This window comes from Triticum aestivum, chromosome 5B, assembly GCF_018294505.1.
Source record: "Triticum aestivum cultivar Chinese Spring chromosome 5B, IWGSC CS RefSeq v2.1, whole genome shotgun sequence".
In the NCBI taxonomy this organism is placed as follows: Eukaryota; Viridiplantae; Streptophyta; class Magnoliopsida; order Poales; family Poaceae; genus Triticum; species Triticum aestivum.
In genome coordinates, this window is record NC_057807.1 from 267,562,997 (window position 1) to 267,572,892 (window position 9,896).

Sequence of the window (9,896 nt, forward strand, 5' to 3'; positions counted from 1 at the left end):
GACAGGTACTTGGCCTCTCGCAGCTTTAGCACGTCCTACTCCGTGACGGAGGAAGGCATCCACCGGCCCTGAAGGTCGGAGCCGGCATTGTTGAAGGTCCGAAGCGCTGGAATCTGGGGCTCTGGGTGTTGGAACTTGGAGCGAGGAGAGGATTCGATGGAGGATTGAAGAAAAGAAACGAGCCTTGGTCCCGTTATAAAAAGGGGGAATACCGAGAGCCGTCTCCGTGACCATTCGGGACTCGCCTTCGATAGTGGGAGCGTGACGACGGGCGCGGTTGGGTTACCCACGTCCGTATTGATGAGAATCCCGGAATAAGGGGAACACGATCTCTGCTTCGACAAGACGTGCCAAGGAAACCGCTTCTCTAAACGCGCTGAGGTGGTATATTAAAAACGATTCAAGTAAAGGCTTGGTAGTGGTGTGACGTCATGCCACGAAATACGTCAGCAGATTGAATTTGTGTACATATTATTCTCTCTACGGTGGAATGTGGAAATTATTTTGCAGAGCCGGACACTATCCTGGTGTTCACAATCTTCTATGAATTATTCGGAGGAGGAACCCGCCTTGCAATGCCGAACAATATGTGCGCCGGACTCATCGTCATTGAAGCCTGGTTCAGGGGCTACTGAGGGAGTCCTGGACTAGGGGGTGTCCGGACAGCCGGACTATCATCGTCAGCCGGACTCTAAGACTATGAAGATACAAGATTGAAGACTTTGTCCCGTGTACGGATGGGACTTTCCTTGGCGTGGAAGGCAAGCTTGGCGATACGGATATGTAGATCTCCTACCATTGTAACCGACTCTGTGTAACCCTAGCCCTCCCCGGTGTCTATATAAACCGGAGGGTTTTAGTCCGTAGGACACAACAATCATACCATAGGCTAGCTTCTAGGGTTTAGCCTCCTTGATCTCGTGGTAGATCCACTCTTGTACTACCCATATCATCAATATCAATCAAGCAGGAGTAGGGTTTTACCTCCATCGAGAGGGCCCGAACCTGGGTAAAAACATTGTGTCCCTTGTCTCCTGTTACCATCCGCCTAGACGCACAGTTCGGGACCCCCTACCCGAGATCCGCCGGTTTTGACACCGACAGTCATCAAGCGCATTTTCAAGCCTTGACAAGTTATCAGCTACGGGGTTCTCAGCTCCTTTTCTATCAATGATATGTAAATCAAATTCTTGTAACAAGAGAACCCAACGAATAAGTCTAGGTTTAGCATCTTTTTTCCATAAGATATTTAATAGCAGCATGGTCTGTGTGAACAGTTACTTTAGAATCAACAATGTAAGATCCAAATTTATCACAAGTAAACACCACTGCTAAGAATTCTTTTTCAGTAGTAGCATAATTCCTTTGAGCATTGTTTAGAGTTTTACTAGCATAATGAATAACATTCAGTTTCTTATCAACTCTTTGTCCTAGAACAGCACCAAGAGCATAATCACTAGCATCACACATAATTTCAAAAGGCAAGTCGCAATCAGGTGGTTGAACAATAGGTGCAGAGATTAAGGATTTTTTGAGTGTTTCAAAGGCTTCAAGACAATCTTCATCAAATACAAAAGGAATATCCTTTTGCAAATGATTAGTAAGAGGCCTAGAAATTTTAGAGAAGTCTTTGATAAATCTCCTATAGAAACCAACATAACCTAGGAAACTACGAATACCTTTGATGTCCTTAGGACATGGCATTTTCTCAATGGCATCAACCTTAGCTTTGTCCACTTCAATACCGTTCTCAAAAATCTTATGACCCAAGACAATGCCTTCATTATCCATAAAATGGCACTTCTCCCAATTCAAGACAAGATTTGTTTGTTCACATCTCTGCAAAACTCGATCAAGATTGATTAAACAATCATCAAAAGAGTTCCCATAAACAGAAAAGTCATCCATGAAAACTTCAACAATCTTTTCACAAAAGTCAGAGAATATAGCAGTCATACATCTTTGAAAGGTAGGAGGTGCATTACATAAACCAAAAGGCATACATCTATAAGCATAGGTTCCAAAAGGACAAGTAAAAGTGGTCTTTTCTTGATCAGGTTGAGAGACAGGTATTTGTGAAAAGCCAGAGTATCCATCAAGGAATCAAAAGTGTGTGTGCTTAGATAATCTTTCAAGCATTTGATCAATAAAAGGCAACTGGTACTAATCTTTTCTAGTTGCTTTATTTAGTTTTCTAAAATCAATTACCATTCAAGAGCCTGTAACAATTATTTGTGGAATAAGCTCATTCTTATCATTAGGAACAACAGTAATACCTCCTTTCTTAGGGACACAATGAAGAGGACTTACCCATCTACTATCAGCTATAGGATAAATTATACCTGCTTCCAGAAGTTTTAATATTTCTGTTCTTACCACCTCTTTCATCTTCGGATTTAACCGACGTTGGTGATCAACAACGGGTTTAGCATCAGGTTCCATATTAATTTTGTGCTGACATAGAGTGGGACTAATGCCCTTTAAATCATCAAGAGTATATCCAATAGCAGCTCGGTGCTTCCTTAGAACTTTCAATAATCTTTATTGTTCATGTTCTAAAAGGTTAGCACTAATAATAACATGATATATCTTCTTTCCATCAAGATAAGCATATTTCAAAGTGTCTAGCAATTGTTTTAATGTAAACACAGGATCACCGTTAGGTGGAGGAGGACCTCCTAGAGTTTCAATAGGCAAATTGTGTTTAATTCAAACACAGGATCACCTTTGAAAGAAAACACTCTTGTTTTTATATACATATATACCACTAGAAATATATTACTTTTCACTCAAAATATATTTCTCAGGCTGCTTTGATGAGGTGCGTGCGGGACTTTTTCCGCCAGATAAGCAGGGTAGTAGCTAGGTTGGTGCATCCTTGGTTTGGTCACATGCGGTTCGACATGTTGTCACGTTTCTAGCAAGATGCCCGTGCGTTGCACAAAGTTTATGGAAAAGGTAAGCACAACTTATAAATTGACGAATGGAGTACTAGTTACAGTGACACATATAATTGCCTCCAAATGTGAGCAAAGGGATCGCCCAGGTCTTTATTTTTCGTAACGAGAATGCAATAGCGCAATAAGAATTAAGGCCACGATGATGCAATCACAGTGATGGTTACAGGAGGCAAGAAGAAAGATGCATCCATCAATGTACGACCTCCTCCTCCTCGACTTAGTGCGACGGGCCACCGACTGGTGGCTTTTGTAGTGAGGTCAAGGTGCTTCTCAACAAAGGCGTCCAATGCTTCCAGCCGATTGACGAATGCCAACGTCGCAACGTCCTCAGCGGCCTTGTAGATACCTATGTACACGACTTGCTCATACACGTGGATGTGTAGGTCGATGAATTCTTGTAGATACCTATGTACATGACTTGCGCGAAGGGCCACCAGTGCTTGAAAGAGGTTCTCGCCATGGAGTCCGATTAGGGTGCAGGTAATAAGGAGCCCGGGCGCGTGGGCTGGAGGAGTACGGCGATGTCGTCCGCGAGCTTCTTGACGATGGTGAACTTGTTGATGGTGGCAACGATCATCTGGTCCAACTAAGAGTCGTACCTGGCGTCGACAATGGCCATCCACCAGTTGGTCGCCAACACTGTCTGGAGACGATCCTCGGTGCCATGCCGCAGGCCGGCGTCGTGGACCATCTGGCACAGCCGCTGGCCGCTCGCGCGCATCACCGCTATGGGTCTGGAGTGAGTACTTTTGTGCTTAGTGTAGGTGCTTAGTTGCGTACAATGTGGTAGATGCATTGGAATGGAGGGGTGCCTTTATATGAGTGCAAATTGCGTTGCATTCACATCGTGCTGCCTCTTTTCCCCGTCGTCCTCCCATTACTTCCCTCATGTATTCAGGATGCTAATTGAAGGGGATGCATCATTGGTCGTTCAATATTTTGGGAACCGCTACCCTCTCCCTCATCTGCATTAAAGCCGTATCAGGAACTGTCCTGGTTTACTAGTACTAGCTGTCAAATCGAATAGTACTGCACCACCCGCTACACGCCCAGCTGAACACGCCTCCTCGCCTCCATCAAACACCTCCGTTAAAGTCGCATGCAAACCGAGAAACTTACTCCGGCCACACGTCCGTTCATGAGCAGGCTGGAATTAAACGCAACACCGTCCGAGCTCCTCCCGTCCGCCCTAAGTTTAAACGAGGCTAGACGCTGGCCAAGCTCCTACAATCTGCCCTCTATTTAAACGAGGCCAGATAGACAGCGGGCAAGAATGGCACACCTCCGCCGCTCCCCCATCTCCTCCTTCACCATTTTCTCCACTCTTCCGATGGCTTCCGAGGAGCCGTGCTCCGGCATACTGCCTGGCTGGGTGGCCCGCTGAGCCCTCCAGATATGAACGAGGCCGCTCGGTGCTTCACCAACGTTGATTGGCCCGATGGAGCCAGTTGTCGCCCCAAGCCGGCACGTGGTTCAGCAACTCGCCGCTCCAGTTTAGCTCGATGAGGAGTGGCGAGTTCCTGCACGCCGGCACGGCAGCGACCACGGCAGCACGGGCGTCATCCACTACAAAAAAGACACATCCGTGACATTTTGGGCCGAACGAAAAAAATTATGTCATACTTATGACACTTCTTTGACGATAATTGTGACAAAACCCGGTATCATCATCGATATGGTGGGGTCCTACTTCTATGACAAAAAATCATGACAGAAAATGGGTTTTTCGTCCTGGGCGGGCCGGAGACGCAGCTGCATGACATTCTTTGGGCCGTCCATGACGGAAAAAAAATGTGGTAGAAGCGAGGGCGAGGAAAATATCAAGGAGTTCCCAGTTACGGTGGGTGGTCGGGGGACGAGCGATGCGCGTTTCTCTCGTACGTACGTGCGTGTGCGTGAAGCGTTGGTCTCTAACTGAACCCAAGCGAGGAGTTGGGCTCTAATTGAACCCGAGCAATTGCACTGCAGGCTACGCGTTAGTAAACCCGAGCGATCGATCGATCCCTTGCTGTTAACTGATCCTGAGTGATTCCTTCGCTACTGCTGCTAACTCAAGCCGATCGATGCTGCCTCTGGATGAACAGTGAGCGTTGTTGGGGGGGTGGATGAACAGTTCCTAGTGGGGGGTTGGATGAACAGGACTCCGTGGTAGTAGAGGCCGTTGCCGCTGGATGAACAGTACCCCGATCGACCGAGCCGGTGGATGAACAGGACCCAGTGGAGGGCTGGGATGAACAGGACCCCGTGGCGGGCTGGTTGAACAGTAGCCGGTGGAGGGCTGGATGAACAGTAGCCCGTGGAGGGGTGGTTGAACAGGACCCCGTGGAGAGGGCTGGTTGAACAGTAGCTGCTGGAGGAGCGCGCGATGGAAGCTGGATGAATAGGAGCCCGTGGATGAACAGTCATAGGTGGAGGCTGGAGGAGGTCGACGGTGGATGAACAGGAGCCCGTGGAGGCAGTCGACGGTGGATGAACAGTAGCCCGTGGAGGCAGTTGACGATGGAGATGAACAGTATCCCGTGGAGTCCCGTTTTGTGGTACGCCACACCCCTGCCGATGAAGAGGACCCCCATTTTGACTGTAGCGCTCCAACACAAGTCCGTTTACTCCGTGTTGCGGTACGCCACACCCCTCTCGATCAACAGGACCCCATTTCCACTGTAGGAGGTCTGTTTCCTTCGTTTTGCGGTACGCCAGACCCCTCCCGATGAACAGGATCCTGTTTTGACTGTGGCAGCTCGAACACAAGGCCGTTTCCTCTGTTCTACGGTACGCCGGGCCTCGTTTCCATTGGCTGCTCCGTCCTAGCCGGTTGGCTCCCGATGAACAGCATGCGTTCCGTTGCCTCCCAATGAACAAGACGCATTCCGTTGCCTCCCCATGAACACGACGATGGTGTAGCTTCTCCGTTCCGACCCAGCCATGTACACGAGCCCTGGCCATACGTATGCGCGAGTAGGCGTTTGAGACCCCGCCCGTATGTACGCACGTGGCCGTATTTTCTTTCTTGCACCCTGGACGTTGTACGTACGCGTACAAGCTACGTGCGCGCCTCTACTACGACACGTGCGCGCCTCTACATCGACCAGTATGTACCTACACGTTCGCGACCATAATGACAAAGCTACGTACGCCTCGACCAGGTGGGTCCCAACTGTCAGGCACTTCCTTGCGTGCGAAGATGAAGCTGGTGGGTCCCAGCAGTGAGGGGGTGAATCATTTTTTTGCCCGTAATATGGAAGCACTTCCTTGCGTGCGAAGATGTAGCTGGTGGGTCCCAGCAGTCAGGGGGGAAATGTTTTTTTCGCGAAATACGATGGCCCGTCCGATGGGTCCCTGCTGTTAGGTGGAGGAATAATTATTTTGCACGTAATAAGGAGGCACTTCCTTGCTGCAGCCATGGACCTAGCTGTCGTTCATTGACCACATTGACCACGCCGCGCCGAGAGCACCAGGGCGGTGGACGGCGGCGAGGCCTATGAAGGGGACGACGCAGAGCCGGGGAAGATGCAGCAGTGGATGCCCACACGGAGGGGAATACATGGGTTGACTGCTTCGGCTGCGTGTGAGGCTGCCGTCGCCGGAGAATAACAGGAGGTGTGGGTGAGTATAGAGGGATGGCATGGCCAGTGGTGGCAGCACAGCCGGACACGGGAGGCAGGAGCAGGCGGCTGGGCCGATGCTTGTTTGTGCGGCTGGTGCAAGAAGACCAGAGGTTGAAGAAGCACTACAACCATTGGATGGACTTCGTACGGTCACTGGAGCTAGAATCGTTCATATTGACTAAGTTGACAAAGCCCTCCGTCTCCGTCATCTTAGTAGGCCCACAAGTTAGCCTCCCACTACGGTGGGTCCTAGCTAGCAGGGGGTATTCATTTTTTGTGTGCGTAATAACAAGGCACTTCCTTGCGTGCGAAGATATAGCTGACGGGTCCGACCTGTCAACGGGGGGACGTTTTTTTCACGAAATACAAAGGCCCTTCCGATGGGTCCCAGCTGTCAGGTGGAGGAATCATTATTTTGTGGATAATAAGGAGGCATTTCCTTGCGTGCGGTCGTGGACCCAGCTGTCAGCCTCTCCACGTACAGTCCACTTCCGATGCATGTCGTTTGTTGACCATGTTAACCACGCCGCGCCGAGAGCACCAGGGCAGTGGACGACGGCGAGGCCTAGGAAGGGAATGACACGGAGCCAGGGAAAACTCGACAGTTGTTTCCCACGCACAGGGGAGTGCGAGGGTTTACTGGTTCGTCTGCCGTCGCCAGAGAATAACAGTAGGTGTGGGTGAGTAGAGGGATGGCTAGGCCAGCGATGGGAGAACGATGGGGCGGTGAGTCCTATGCGGCAGCATAGCCGCCTGCGGGAGGAGGGAGCAGGCAGTCCCGCCGGCGCTTGTTTGAGCGGCTGTAGCAGGAAGAGCAGAGATTGAAGAAGCACGACAACCATTGGATGGACATCCAACAGTCACTGCTCTCGTGTGTTGACTAAGTTGACACGATGTTGCGTGTGCATCAACCTTATTTTTTAGGAAAGCATGCGCGTCAACCTGTAGTAGGCGCACAAGTCAGCCTCAAATATGTGGAAAACAACATACATCCCATCTGCCATTATTTCTAATAATTTACAACCCATTTGCCAATTCATAAGATTTTTTTTGGAGCCCATCTTCTTTTTGTTAGCATTACACCCCATATTGTGGCCACGGTTAAAAATTATACGAAATTTTGCATATTTCTGTGCGGTCAACTGTTTTTAATCCCAAAATATCGAGTCACATTGAAACTATTTTGAAAAATAATTTATATAAATATAAAATCCGAATAATTGTCCAGGCATAAAAATCAATGGAATTTAAAATCATGTAATTAAAAAGATGAAACTAACTTTTCGGTTTGATGTGTTTTAAAAATGTACAGCCCATTTCTGGGCAAACCGAATGAAACTCTCTCCTCATCTTGAAAGATTTGCAGCCCAGCAGGGCTGATAAAGCAAGTAGGCCTCGTTTGGGTATTTCTTTAAAAAAATAGAACTGGGCTAGCCATTTTCAGCAAGAAAAAAACACAACTGGGCTCATGATGTGGTAAACATAAATAAAACCCTGGCTAGACGGGCCACAGCCCCTGCACAGCCTCGTTGTTACCCTGATCCATCGCTAAAACTAGTATAAATAACATCTGCTTGTTCCTCTGAAAAAGTAAATTACAACTGCGCGACCTGCTGGGTCCCTGGTGTCAGCCGCTCGTTGTGTAATTCTCTCGTTTATTGACTACGTTAACAATGGCGTGAGCCCCAGATGTCCAACCATTAGGAGGAACCATTTTTTGGGGCTTGTAATAACGAAGCACTTGCTTGCGTACTGCCATGACGCTGGTGGGTCCCTACTGTCATCCTCTCCACATACAGTCATATCCTTGTTCCTCTCGGTTGTTAACGGTGTTGACAATGCAAGAGGGCGGGGCACTGCGCACGGCGAGAGAACCAAGGCCGAGGAAGACGGCGAGGCCTCGGACGGAATGAACAGGAGCCGTGGAAGATGCACCGGTCCAGTCGCAGGCGGAGGGGGGTATGAGGGTTGACTGGTTCGGGTGCGGGTGCATGTTAGGGCTGACGTCGCCGGAGAATAGCATGACGTGTGGGGGAATAGAGGGAGGGTGTCACATCCCTAGTCTGGTATGACCTAGGCTAGCTAGCTATTTGTGCATCATATTTAAATTTCATTTAAATTTGAAATGAGGATTGGTGGAACCCTCAGAATCATTTTGAAAATGACCCAAATAAAAATTTCTCCAAAAGGGTCCAAGAAAATGCTCATGTTGCCCTCTGAAAATATTGGACAGAGATAAAAATCAAAACAATATTTTTAGGAGCTCATGGACATTTATTCTGGCCATTTGGATTAATTCGATAAATATTTGCATTGGAAATATATTTCTATATATATGAAATATGGTCCAAAAATTATGCCAATTATAAAAGAGCTCTGGAATAATATATCCAGCTCCTGCAAAAATTGGCATAATAAAATTAAATGATTTAATATATTTATTAAATCAAAACAAATGTCAGAAAAATTAGAAAACAGAAATAAAAGGAAGGAGGGACTTACCTGGGCCTCCCCTCCCCTGTGCGGCCCAGCTGGCCGGCCCAGCCGACTGGCTAGCGCCAGTCGTCCCCCTCCTCGCGCCAGGAGGCTAGGGGCGTGTGGCCGGCGCGTGCGCACCGCCGTGCCGCCACGGCACCTGCCTGCCTGTCCTCCCCCTCGACGCCTGGACGTCTGGAACGTCGCCACGCAGCCGCCCCGGTCCTTTTCCCCTCCCTCTCGCTCTCCCTCCTCCCTGGTTCTCTCTTCCCCGAGCGCACCCGAGCGCAGCCGTCGCCATCGCTCGCCGTTGCCATGGCCACCGGCATCCCCTCGCCTCCCTGACATGCTTCCGAGCTCCGCCACAACCCCCTCCACCTCCTCGCCGAGCCACGAACCTCCGGACGCCCTGTGTAGCCGCCATCGCCACCGTCTTCCTCCTCGGGCTCCGCCGTCCGCCGACGTCGATTCGCCGTCACCAGGTCCTCCCCGACCCCGCTGTGCTGCTCTGCGTGATCGCGGTGAGCTCCGCCGTCGTTCCCCTCTCTTCTCCCTCCCGTTTCCGTGTCGTAGCGCCGCTCCCCACCACGGCCGAAGCCCCTCGCCGCCGTCCACGTCGCCGCCGCCGTCTCGGCCCGCCTCCACCCAAACCAAGCCTCCCTCCGCGTTCCTGGTGCCACGAGGGTGCCGCCGGGCCCCTCAGGTGGCCTCCCCGTGCCCCGCAGCCCGATCCCGCTCGCGGCCGAACTCCGGCCGCCGCCCCGAGCTTCGCTCCGGCGAGCTCCGGCCGTCCCCGCTCCCTCCACCTACCCTATCAGTTGCGCGAGAGCCCGGGCTACGCCCCGGTGCTCTCAGA